This window comes from Nilaparvata lugens, chromosome 1 (genome assembly GCF_014356525.2).
Source record: "Nilaparvata lugens isolate BPH chromosome 1, ASM1435652v1, whole genome shotgun sequence".
NCBI lineage: Eukaryota > Metazoa > Arthropoda > Insecta > Hemiptera > Delphacidae > Nilaparvata > Nilaparvata lugens.
In genome coordinates, this window is record NC_052504.1 from 94849903 (window position 1) to 94863927 (window position 14025).

General features: G+C 33.3%; 1 protein-coding gene across 1 annotated transcript in view; it reads left to right on the forward strand.

Moving 5' to 3' along the window:
- The first annotated feature begins 2491 nt into the window (after window positions 1-2491).
- The window catches only part of LOC111055783 (leucine-rich repeat-containing protein 15), a 31681-nt gene continuing 20147 nt past the window's right edge, over window positions 2492-14025 (forward strand). The window contains exon 1 of the mRNA XM_022343066.2: window positions 2492-2777. The gene's annotated coding sequence lies outside the window, so the exon portion shown is untranslated. The remainder of the gene's footprint in view (window positions 2778-14025) is intronic.

A 14025-nucleotide genomic window follows, 5' to 3' on the forward strand; every position in this document is an offset into this window, starting at 1 on the left:
CATTTGGACGTATTAGATATGGTGTATTACGAGTAGTGAATTTGTCTTTGTTTTTATTAATGTACAGAATTGCGTTAGTTACGTATGTTTGTCTCAATGTTGGTAAATCAATTTCTTTAAATAGTAGTCTACTAGGGTACATTCTCGGTCTTCCCAGGGCTGCTCTGATAATATGTTTCTGTAGAACAAAAAGTTTATTGAAGTGAGTATCCTGAGCTGCCCCCCATGCCTCAATGCTATATTGAAATAAAGAGTGTGCATAAGCAAAATAAATGTTTCTAATAATACTTGGATGTTTAATTTTATTGATTTTGTAGAAAATATAAGTCAGATATTTTAATTTTGAGCAAAGGTGAAGTATATGTGCATTCCATTTCAAGTTTTGATCTATAATTATACCTAAGTATTTAATTTTTTCAACTTTTTCTATAACTTTGCAAGAGCAGTCCACAGAGACTTCATTATGGTTATGCATTTTTAGCTGTAATCTATTGGGAGGTTATTCTATACCTAAGGAATTCTATTTTATAGATAATACTTTCATTTATTGATTGGGAAGATATCTTCATTTGATGGTTTGCACCAACTAAAAGCCACCTATCACATTCATTGTACCACAAAAAATATACATTGCAAGAATAATAATTTGGAAACAATTTCAGTTTTGATCAAAATTCTAAATCCATATTTTAAACTTTCAAATACTGTCTGTTTTAAAGATTTTTCAAGCAACTTTTTTGATGCTTAGAAATATTATAGTAGGTTCAGTTTCTCTTCTTAATGTATAATGCATGTATGTGCAATTGTATTATGCACATTTTATTTTTATTTTTGCACATGTATGTATGTGTATGAGTAAATTGTTTATTTTCTTTTTGCCAAATGAGTTTGAATAACGTGTCTGAAGCCTGACCTCCCTACAGTAGAATGTTGGTGAAGTGGGACAGAAAGAGATGTGTTTGTGAACACATTCTCAAATTCTCAAGAACTAAATTTTAAAAATGATATTTTTTAATTTTCACCAGTATTAAGACTATGACAAGACAAGAACGGTGCTTCTCCTATTTATTTTATAAATGCGATCAGCTATAAGGCCCCTGCACCTTGTTTCATCAATATGTGACATCTAATGTTACTTCCTATTTTTTAGTCTCTTTGATTATAAAGATCTTTTTATAATTGGGAAATAAGCCAAAATAACCACTTTTTAGAAGACCCATTCAAATTTGAACTTGAAACTGAGATAACTATAAATTTCCATAGACATTGAAACTGAAAACAGGGGTTTCTCTACATGAAATTTAAAAATATTTTCAAAGAAAATGTTTAATTCTTGAATAGTTTGAAATTTGAAAATCTTCTACTTTTGCAAACCTTTTGCTATTTAAGAAGATAAATTTCTAAAAATTGAGAAATCACCAATATTTCTAGAGGTTAGGTTTATTTCACATATGCTAACTTATTCAACAATTCACCAAGAATTGAAACTGAAGCTATGAAGTTTTTACAAGTATGAAGAGCGTTTCAAAAATATTTTGATCTGATATTTTACATTGAAACTGGAAACAGGGGTTTCTCTACACTAAATTGAAGAATATCTTAAAAATAAAATTTTTAATTCTTGAGTAGTTTGAAATCTGTGAATCTTCTACTTTTGCAAACCTTTTGCTATTTAAGAAGATACATTTCTAAAAATTGATAAATCACTAATATATCTGGAGTTAAGGTTTTTTTTACAAATTAATATAAGCTAACTAATTCAACAATTCACCAAGAATTGAAACTGAAGCTATAAAGCTTTTACAAGAGTATGAAGAGCGTTTCAAAAATATTTCGATCTGATATTCGTGTCTCCAAAAACAGGGTTTCTCTTCATGCAATCGGAAAAACAAGTTCTAAATTCTGGTCTCCTCGACTCTTTCTCCTTTGCATATTTCTATTCATAGTTTCATGAACTGCATCCTGAACAGTTTTGACTATTTTGGGTTCTCCATTCTTTTGAGTAACTAATGTGCTATATTAAAAAAGTAAATTCGTACGGTATGGCTTTTGTTGGTGGGGAGTCCCTTGCGGGAAGGTCCCACCGCCTGAATATATAATTTAAGCCGTCAAATATTATCAATGTGCTGTAGGATCCTTTGATCTGTAAATCCCCTATCTTTGCAAATCAATACCTCTTAGCAATATCTAAGTTCTAAATAGGTCTTCTCGACTCCGCCTCCCTTGCATAAATATTTATTCAAAGTTTCTTGAACTACATCCTGAACAGTTCTTGACTACTTGGTTTTCTCCATTCTTTTGAGTAACTAATGTGTTGTATTAGGATCCTTTGATCTGTAAATCCCTTAACTTTGCAAATCTACGTCTTCATAGCAATAACTCCAGTCTACCAGTCATTCCAATAAACTTTCCACGATTATTTGAATTTGCCGCGCAGTTCCACAAACTGCGAGATGGAACTGTGGTGGGATTGATGATGGAGCCTCAGTCGCAGTGGTGGGGGATCGGTGCATTCAAGCTCTCCGTTGTCTCTTGTCTCTATGTGATACCTGTCAGTTGAATTCAAAGAGAAAACACGTTTTCGAACCCAACCCGCGTGACGTAGTTCACTCTACTGTTGCACAGCCAGAGAGCCAGACAACAGTCAGCAGTGTCGTCTCTACTAAACTCAGTCACAGTTTGTAAAACTGTGGGATTATTTTTCCACTTGTGAGGAGTTCTATTGTTCTGTGTTCCAGCGTCTGCATTACATAAACGGACTTGTTGGCCTTCTCACCGTAAGTACAAACTTATTACAAAAGTATTCCTTGTGCCACCCACTTGTTACACCTAGATTCATGCTGGAAGAACCAACTTTCCTGTAATATGTGAGACTGCGCAGAAGGTGCTGCTCAAATACCTTTGTTTATTCATTATGGGCTTGGCACTGAGCAGAATTCTTTCGTAGTCCATGAAGCGTAATATAGGCCTACAAGTCTGTATTAAATCTTTAGAATATTGGAGCTTTAGTGTGAAATTGATCTTGATCGCCAGTGTTGTGCTGCCAGTAGGTCGCTCAGCCCAGAAGAGCTATGAATTTGATGAAGGACTCCAAGTTTTAATGATCGGTACCGTAGTCATGGACGTTTTCTGCTCATTTCACAAGCCAAACTACTTTCAAAGTTGAATAAAAAATATCCTTTTCCGTTAGGGCTAGGTACTCTTAAAATAATAATGGCATCATGGCCAAAACATGTAAATAAACAATTAAAAAAAAGGGTACCTACTTGGATTTTTATTTTTTCTTTGTGAATAAAATAAATTTGAGGTTGCTTCCAAGCTTGAATTCATGAATGAAATATTATGTATTACAATATTACAAGGTTCAAGCTAAAGATGTTCCTGGTATTTGAATTCCAATTCATATTTCAGTCCCACTGATGCATTCAGGTCTAGTCCTGTTGATTTGCTCAAGAATAGAGAGTTGTAACACTTTTAACACCCCCAATCGAAAAGTGAGACCTTTCTATGGTGAAAAGAAAAATTTGTATGGTTTTGTTGGTGAGGAGTCCCTTACAGCAAGTTACCACCTATCCTGAATTTATCAATTGAGCCATGAATGGGCCTCATGACTGTTATACAACATCAGCCGGGACCGACAGTTCAATAGTTATTATATGATATTGATTCATTCATTATTTGAGATTGAAGAAGCAACGATGAGAGACTACCAGTATTGAAATTCATGATTTTCCACTTGACTAACTTCTCCAATCGAGACAATTTTCTTTTATATTTACTTTCAATACCGTATTGTGTAAAAAAAAGATTACCTATATTCCTACTCTATTATCAGTAGCCTATACTACAGACAAAGAATTACTCCAGCCATCCCCATCACGTATGAAGTTAGGTAGTGTAGCCAACTGTAAAAGTGAATAGAATATACCTAATCTTATAAAATAATATACTGTGTACGCCTACTGTACGTTTGTTTCCTGTAATATGCAATATCTAGTACAGTACCGTACACAATTATTCTTATTCAAGTTTATTATTAATTTAATATAATTTTTATATATAAAAAAACAGCTGATAGTTGCAGTGATAGTAGTTTTAATTTTTCTGCTCAAAATTTTTAAGTTTATTTCAATATTATTGAAACTTTCGGATTGTTTAGTGTTATTTCCGGCTCTTATCAACCCTTCGAAATTCAAAATTCATCAGTCATATCTCGAATACGTATTCTCCGAGTGTTAATCTTGGTGAAAACAGAAATTTTAAACTTAACCTCACTTTGGACTATTTATGTGCCAAAATCAAGGAATTGAAGAAGTTTTGGGCAATTGCCTGTTTCTCTTTCCAAATATCGTGTTTGTGACTGTTCTAATAAATAAATAAATAATTAAGTTTATACTTATTTAAGTTTTATTATTCTTATTTTTGCCACTTCAGTATTTCGAAGCCCAAATGGACTGATTGGATTTTTCAAGTTAATTTAGTAATCAGTTGGCTAAGTTGTTTTGATAGTCAACCTATTGAGTGGAATAGAAAGTCTCATTTCAATACCAGTACTGGTTCATCATAGATTTATCTGGAATGAAAATTCAAAAAAGTTTTCACATCGCACTCTATGAAAAATTCTCTACTTGCTGGGTTTTTATGAGATCTTCTTTATTTGATCAATCAGTTGATTAGTTTAACGAATTCGTAGGTGGTGAAGTGTTTCCGTTCATCTTGATATCATCCCGTGAGACCGGACTCTCCAAGAATCTCATAGTCGATAAGAAAATGAAAGCTTCAAAGCTTTACGGCCAGAATGCATGCTTGTAAACGGTTCTGGAATGTTGAAAGCCGAACCTGATGTTCCAAATTATTCTGAGTAGTCCACGTGGTCGGCGTAGGTTCACAACATGTTAAATGTCTGAGTTTTTGTCTTCATTACAAAAGAAGTGAACCAGGCATTGTGGCAAGCATAATATGCTACATATGAGGTTCTATTTCCATTCTCCCAGGAACCCTTTAGTCTGAATTGACAATGCATTGGTTTCATCTCTGTGGAAACACTCCACTAAACTTTCATTATTGGTTGAATGTCATTATACTGTCATTATTGCATTTATGTTTTCATTATTGGTTGAATGTCATTATACTGTCTTCATGTTCTAGCATAATTGCTGAGTGCCGGTTGCACAAACGCCGGTTGAATTTTAATCGTGATTAACTCCACGAGAACCAATCAGAGAAGCTGTCTTACAAAAAAGGTCTTTTGTGCAACCGGCTCTGAGAGTTTCAAGTAAATCTCATTATAGTAAAATATTTATTGAAAACACTTACAAACCGTTGCTTTATCGATTGTAAAGATCATATACTTATACCGATGATCATGCAATTATTAATCAATTAATTGGCCACTTGAATGAGGGAAAAGTGTGTTTTAACACTTGTAATATTGAGAGAATCAATCACACAAAGTGTCAATAATAATATCGGATAATATTAACATAAATTGACAATAAATTGTTATAAAATTTAGTACCGTAGTCAACATAATTATATTGTACACATCGATTAGATTACACCTTCATCTGTATCTACCTGTATTTATGGATTAGATAAATCAATAATATGGGTAGCTACCAATCTTTTTCTTTAGCTTCAATCATTCTATTGGTAGACAGCTTTCCATCGTTTTCTGTCAATAGCTGTAGGTACTTTCAGTTGAATGTAGATCTGGATCCCTTTGGTAACTTGCTGCTTTAGATATTATAGCCAATAATATGGGTATGGTAATTTGTATTATAAATAATGAACAGTACAATATTATTAATACTTATTGTTCATCGAATTAACATCACAAAGTATCCATCTACACTACCAACGAACATTTTATCGTGGTTCGATAACAATATAATGTGATATTGCTGAATACAGAACTTCATTACGACAAATTTCCAATCTTCATTCATTTATACAATAAGTACATTATCAAAATGATAGGAAGAGGAAAAATAAGGTAACCTTGTGCTATTCCTCTCCCAAATTTAGATAACACATAGTCCGAATTAGGTTAAGTCTTGTAGTTCTTCAATTCACAAAATGTTCAGTCCTCAGCAAGTATTTTCACAAAGTAGATTTTCAAATTTAGATGCTTCAAAACTAAACATAAAAGAAATATTTCACTTTATTATAACTGAAATAGGAAATATTCACATTGAAAATATAATTTTGAAGAATTACCGAAAAACAAACTTAATTCTGAGAACTAAGATCTAATGAGAACTTTTATTCAACACATTCATAAGAATTTTTATTTATTTATTTATTCATTTATTGTATAAAATACTATAATCATAATACAATTATGACATGGAGGAAAAACTAGGCTGAGCCTGTACTATTTCTCTCCAAAAATCTTGATAAATGTGCTTTGTAAGCCAATCGAGTTCATTTGTGGTTGTGCTATCCAGTGGTATGTCCTTTGATCTTTGATGTTTTTCAAAAGCCTCCACTTGAATGAGATGTGGTTAAGCTGTGGCCTGCAGTGAAAAGATTCTCGGTCACCTATCCAAACAAAATCCCAAGTGTCAAGTGTTACCATTGGAAGGGGAAGGTACAAGGCATCCTTTAAGTGGACAATCAAGGTTTTTATAGCTGAGGGTGATGCTCACAACCTCCAGGCTTGTGCGTGGGTAATGAAAATGATGATAGTTTCAAATCTTTCATGACTCCAACAAACGATAATAGTTTTCTTCTTCAAACGATGTACTAGTTTTGTTAAAGTTTCTCTCAATGAACTCAACTTGATATTCCGTAGAACTTCTCTATGCATATTGCTCTTCTTATTCATTAGGCAAACTTGGTAGTTTATTTCTTCTAAAAATAACCATTAACAAAAATAATCTTACGCTTTCAAATGAACGAATGAACCATTGTTGATGGTGTTTAACATCACATTAAAAGCGTTTATTTGTAGAGAAATCTAAATAATAGATAGGCTATGGGAAATGGTGCTTATATACTGTAGACCCGCATATTCTTAATCTCTAAAGATGACACAGTATCTGATAATAATTGACCAAACGTAGTGAGGTCTGTTTTAACTCTGATTTTCTTTTGTCTGTCTGTATGTATGTAACGCGATTACGGCCAAACTCGTTGATAGAATTCTATGAGATTTGGCAGGAATATTCTTTCTTCAACTGTGCTTCGATGTAAACACAAGGTTTTTTTGAAATTTTGCATTTTAAGGATAATATGAAAGGAAAAGGAATTTCCTCCATACTCCGATATCACTGTATATATCATCTTCTCTGAAGATAGAATTAATCAGAATTTAGAATTTTTCATCATAAATCAGCAGTCGCGTGGATTATTAATTGCATTCAATTAATATCTCAATGTAACTTAGTAAAAAATCAGCTGTCATGTGGACTATTAATTGCATGCAATGACGCATGCAATTGATTACTAAAATAACATAGACCTCTCAACAGAGTCTAAATAGTCAACATAGACTAAATAACATATTTCTCTCGACCTATCTCTGCGTTCAAGTCGGGCGGGCCAGTATGTCTTTGAAGGAAATTAGCTTTTGATGTTAGCATTTTTGATACATCAACCCCAACAGCCATTAGCCGTTTTCTCACCGATATCTTGCCGACAAGTCATACAGACAAGATTTACTCTGATGGACAGTATAAGAGGAGGCTGTGGTTTATAACTGCGCGAGGTTTACTGTTCACAGAACTACTAGTATATTATGTATCATCATCATCTGATGTGATTTAATATGTATTTAATATATATCATCTGATGATGATGATTATAATATTATAATACCGTATTTAATTTTTCATTAGCTGATATCCACAACGTTGTTGATTACTAGTAGTTCTGTGAACAGTAGACCTCACGCAGTATTCTCATCCACAAGTACCTGATTGAAACTATAGACCTTATGGAAATACAGCAATAGACTGGCTTCTTCACACATCTGTGTAATCACTTGTCAGCTGATTTATGATGAATAATTCTATAGTCTGATTTTTACTCTAATATTGGCGTATGAAGGAGGCTCCTTTTTCCTTTTATATTATCCTTGAAATGCAAAATTTTCAAAAACCTTGTATATACGTCGACGCGCAATTAAAAAAGGAACATTCCTGTCAAATTTCATGAAAATCTATTACCGCGTTTCGCCGTAAATGCGCAACATATAAACATTTAAACATTAAAAGAAATGCCAAACCGTCGACTTGAATCTTAGACCTCACTTCGCTCGGTCAATAAACATTTAAACATTAAGAGAAATGCCAAACCGTCGACTTGAATCTTAGACCTCACTTCGCTCGGTCAATGATAAAAATCAACATAGGCGTAAGCTCTATTGAGTCAATCCTTCGCTCTCTTTTCTAGGAGAGCGAGAGGTGTAAATCTGGGACTCACAATGGTTTATAAAAAAGATTCAGAAGAGGGTAGGAAATTTTATTTGATTGGATATTCAATTACCTATTACAGATAATAAAACGTTTGTTCATATCAAAAAACTAGAATTTGTATGAATGGATTTGAGTGTTTTACTTTCGTTTATTTTATTGTTCTGACCGTTGATCATTGTTTCCTTTTTATGAGTTTCTTGTTTCGAATATGATTACTATACTCAAATCGAAATATTAATACAATATGAATTACAGAAGATCCAAATACTGTGGAATACCGTTCCTTCTTCCCTGTCAGATTTACAAATTTGAATATCATTTTGATTTAAATAGATGATTGACATATTTGTTGATGAGAGTTTCTCAGCTTCTCGCATCTTATATTGTGGGCCTTTTCCATCAGGATGACCATCAGACCTCTGAGACCTCTGTTTGCAATAACATTAGGAAGGATTAGGAATACAATGCTCAATCGTAAAGCGAGGTTAGACTTTGTATTCTGGAGCGTTTCAAATACAGCAGCCGCCTATAGGCCTATTATGTGACTCATACCAGTAGGCCTAACATTATCAACGGCGCCATACAAATCATAGATTATATTTTGAGCGAACGTTTTCCAAGGTCGCCTCTTCACAATATCCATCAAAGATGCAAGTTTGCTGTAGCTCCACGATAATTGGGTCAAATAAACTAATCTTGCAAATCAGCAAACAGAAAGTGGATCTTGTGAAAGTTGGTTGGTAAAAATTTACTAATTTGCATTTTTTAGGAAATTGCAAAACTCTACTGCCATGAGCAATAATTTAGTAAAACGTTTCTCAACAAAAAGCATTCAACACGATAGCGATCGTTTCATCAGTAATGAATAATCATCTTGATTCTGTGGATTATTGTTATCTATAACAATATCAGTGGGACACAGGGTTCGAGCACAAAGGAAATCGACTAAACGTCAAACTACCCAGGGTTTACACCAAAGTTATTAACAAAATGTTAATAACTAGCCGTCAGGCTCGCTTCGCTCGCCATATCCGTCTAGCCAGGGGCTCCGCCCCCTGGACCTCCGACTGGATCGTCCGAGAATGAGATCAGCAGGCTCGCTTCGCTCGCCTGCATTTTTCATTTGGGCATTTTTATCATATGTTAGGACAATCCAGTCGGGTGTCCAGACTAAACGGCTGGCTAAACGGATATGGCGAGCGAAGCGAGCCTGACTGCTAGTAATATAAAATTCCCAGGATGAAGTAGCAGTGCCCAATCAATTTTTCCGCGATAAATGCATTCAAATCTTCAACTGGTGCCAACCTAACAAAGTCAACTCAACTTAATGCCAACCTGACAAAATATTAATTTAGTTGCCAGTTAACAACTGTTTCGAAGAGGTACTCTATCTAGATTATAGTTCTATAGTAACATATGATATGGAAATTTCAATTATAATTAAGAGATTGGGAGAAGAAGAATATACATGCTAAAAGACGAACTTTAAACCCTTAAAAACAACCTTAGAGTTAAAATATTGCCAAAAGATTTCTTAGAATTGATAATAGGCTACAATTTAAAATAAATAATATGCGTATTCAATAATAATTAATAAGTTACTATGTGTAAATCAATAATATGTTCATAGTTTTTTTATAGTATTATGCTCTAAATGTAGCCTATAATAATTATTATGTTCGATAGTGTTCAGAACTATTATTCAAGTTGAAAATCACTGAATATTTCGTTATCGTTAATTCATGAAGTTTTAAAAAATATATTTTTTTAAGTTACATCCCTTGTGTTCTCTCACAAACTGCTTCCTTCATCATCTTTCTGTTTATCTTGATCTGAATATACATTATGTTCCCTCCTAGTCTATGAATTTTAGTTTCCAAGATTATTTATTACATTCCTTAATCATAACATCAAATTAATGATTAGGAGAGAATCAACAGGATAAACCCAAAACTGTTCCTCTCCCCAATTTTGATAAAAATAGTCCAAATGATGAGGTTATGAAAACACTTTTATAAAGCTCACAAAAATTTACAGTCCAAATATACATTATACTAAAAATTTTGTATCTCGGTTGATCAGAAAGATGAAACAAATTATTATTACACTTGAAAATGCATTAATAAATTGAAAAATGTTAAAAAAACTTGATAAATCTGAAGCCAGAAAAATCACAAAAACATTCATTACATTATTGTAGACTATATACTCTTGACTTTTCCTCTAATCATTACTTGTATTGATAATTTTAATTTTTGTGAAATTCACTCCAAATGACTTTTTAATTCAACTACTTTTAAATTTTTGGAGAGAAATAGCACAGGCTCAGCCTAGTTTTTCCTCCAATATCATAATTAATTGTATTATGATTATAGTGTTTTATACAATAAATGAATGAATGCATGAATTAGGCCTAACATCAGCGCATTGATTTCCTTCAACAATGCTGACAGTTCGAACTTATATTTTCAAAGTGAATATAAATAGTTATTTGTGCAACTAGTGCGCAAAGTGAGAGTTTGCTGCACCGAAAGAAACGTTTTCGCCACACTTGGATGTAATGAGCTGGTTTACGTGCGTTATATGGAGGCCGAAAGTAATTGTTTTCCGACCAGGCCGGTAAAACTTTACGGCCCTAGGCTGTAAAATGACCTTGAATAACAGCTTGATTGTCGATCTCACAAAAATCATAGAGAGATAATCTCATAACGACTGAATAATCTAAGTTATATAATTATGTATTGTGAATCGCGGTATTATGTCTATAATATATTTTATAAATTACTGTTTCATAATTTATATTTATTATTCTTTTTTGATATCAAACAATAGAATACGATGATATTTCCATAGCCTCAACAATATAATGTTTGCTGCATGTCCATTGTCAGAAAGGTACGTGTATCGCAAGTATTTAAAAGTGAAGAATCGAATTTGAAATCAAAAGTGCAATAATTGTATCAATATTTAAAAGTGAGGTAGAGTAATAATTGTTTTTTTATTATCGAATTCCACTCTTAATGCAATACAATCAACAATAATAATAAGAAAATAAGCAAAGATCTGAAGTTCAAGGTAAGCCTACTGGTGAAACTCAGCCTTGACTGAAAAATTCCTAGTAATTTTTCCATAATTCATTATTAAAACTCTTAGATATTTTTTCTTCAATATTCAACCATATAGAGAAAACATTAGGCCCACTCAAGATTGAATCTTCGAATGTTTTCTCTATGATTTAACTATTTTCAGAGCAATATTTTGTTGTGAAAATGCCGGCAAACGGCTTCAAATCTATACACTATATTATAGTAGCCTACATACGTTACTGACTTAATTCAGAGTGAAAATTTTATTGTGAGACAGATAATAATATTAATTTTTATAATATAAGTCATGAGCCAAAGTCTGTTGTAGGCCTACGCTTTTTAGGAGTGGAGTAAACTTTTTTAGAAGTCTAGTATTACGTGTATATGCTAAGTGTTATCAGTCAGGCCCACATGTTCAACGATACTCAATGGCCGAGGGTGTAAAGGCGTAACACATCAGAACTCAAAGCTGAATAACAAGCATGATCTAGGTTCGAATCTCGGTCAATGACAATTTTTTTTGTCGATGAATTTCGACTTTTATTAGCTATTTTTTTATATTAGTTACCGTAATTTAAATTTCAATCAATTTTTTAGATATATTTTGGGACAAAACTGAAATATGCAATTATATTAATTTTTTCATCAGATTATTTCAAAATAGTAATGAAAATTCTATTTATCCATCTATCCATGAGATATTGCACCGGGCGCAAAGCGCGAGCTATAAAAATTCAAACAATTATTCGAAATATCAATAGTATAAAAATATGGTCACTATTGTAAATTATTAATTAGTAATATTGAAATTAATCGACAGTAAAAGTTGTCATAACCAAGATTCAAACTATCAAAATAGGCTGTTTGAATTTTATTTATTTTCATTTCTTTTATATTGGGAAGTTTTTTTTGGTGTGGCGAAAAATAGCGTTCGCAACACGGGCAAAAATGTTTTTCCGGCTCTCGAACGCTTCAAGTTCTCGACTTTGTCTCGAACTTGAAAACCGCGATCTCGAGCCGGAAAACGTACATTTTCGACCCTAGGTGCGAAATATACTATTACGCCCGAGCCGTAGGCGAGGGCGGAATGGTTTCTTGAGTGCAGCAGAGGAACTTTGCGCACGTATTTCACATTAAGTTTTCCTACAGTTACCATTGAATATGAAAAGTGGGTAATATGGGTAAAATTGCCTGAAAGCATCAAATGTTTTTCTGTGTAATTTATTATTGATAAAAACCTTAATCCTAAAATCCTTAAGTCCTCGTTGTCCTTGGTTATAATATATAATGAATAATATTAGCGCGTTGTGCTTCGTTGCACGTCTGCTCACTATAGCAGCCCAGTCACTGTTACCAACTTCATTTTGATTTTGCTGCACTGTTGCTCCATATAACCTACTAAGTATTTTGCGTTGCCATGTTGCAAATCTGGAGTGCAGAAAAATTTTTCCCGCACTAGAGCGGAAAAGTGATTCTTTGCGTTCTGTAATCAGTGCAGCAATGGCCACTTTTCAACGTAACTGTAGGAAAACTGTATTTACTTCATATTTTCCCAATCGACTGAAATACTAACTGCAAGTAATTTATTCAAACGAACTGAATCTGGACTAGAACTGAATAACAGACTGAACTCGAAAAGAGTGAAACATTAATCAGATATCAATTTACAAAGACAGTTAGATATGACGACCATCATTAAAAAACTGCATTAAATCTCATCAAACTGATTAGCAATAGGTGGAACAAAAGTTTTGCATTTAAGGTCAAACTCTTTTCTATCTTAGAAAAATCAGACTATTTCTCAATTGAATTGAATACCAATAGAGCTCTGACACGTAGTCGTTGGCTAGTGTTGAATCCACTTGAGAAATTCTGTGCAAAACAAACCTCTTGAATTACTGACAGCCAATTATCACATGCATGTTTCTCGTGAAATATCAACTCAGAATTTCATGAGTGTATCGATTTGATCAGATTTAAAATAGTTTCTCAATCTTGATCTCTATTTATAATAGAATTATCGATTCTGAAAGCAATAGACATTAATTTTTCAAACTACTATACTATATAATATAAAGCTAGACAGACAACCATCTCAGCGTCCATTATATTATTATTATTATTATTATTATTATTATTACTTTGCTATCTTATCTCCAAAACAAACCTTGGGTTCCAAAAAAGGTCGGAGGTGTTCAAAATGTCTGGCGACTTTTTCCTCATATTTATGAGAAAGGGATGGTTTTGGCTAAATTTTGCTGAATGTGGGGGAAGGGTGAATCATTAGGCTTGAGGAGGCATTTAACCACTGATTACTGTCACTATTCAACCTAGAATTTAGCCTCTATACTTAGTCCAAATAGGCATGAGCTCTGAATGATTAGGCCGACCCTCCTACTACTCACACACACAAGCGCAGTCTCCTTTTGTGTGTGTGAGTAATGGGACAGTCTGTTTACCTGTATACTACGTAGTATACATAGTATATCAATGGCGCAGGTAGGCCGGGCGTGTGCGCG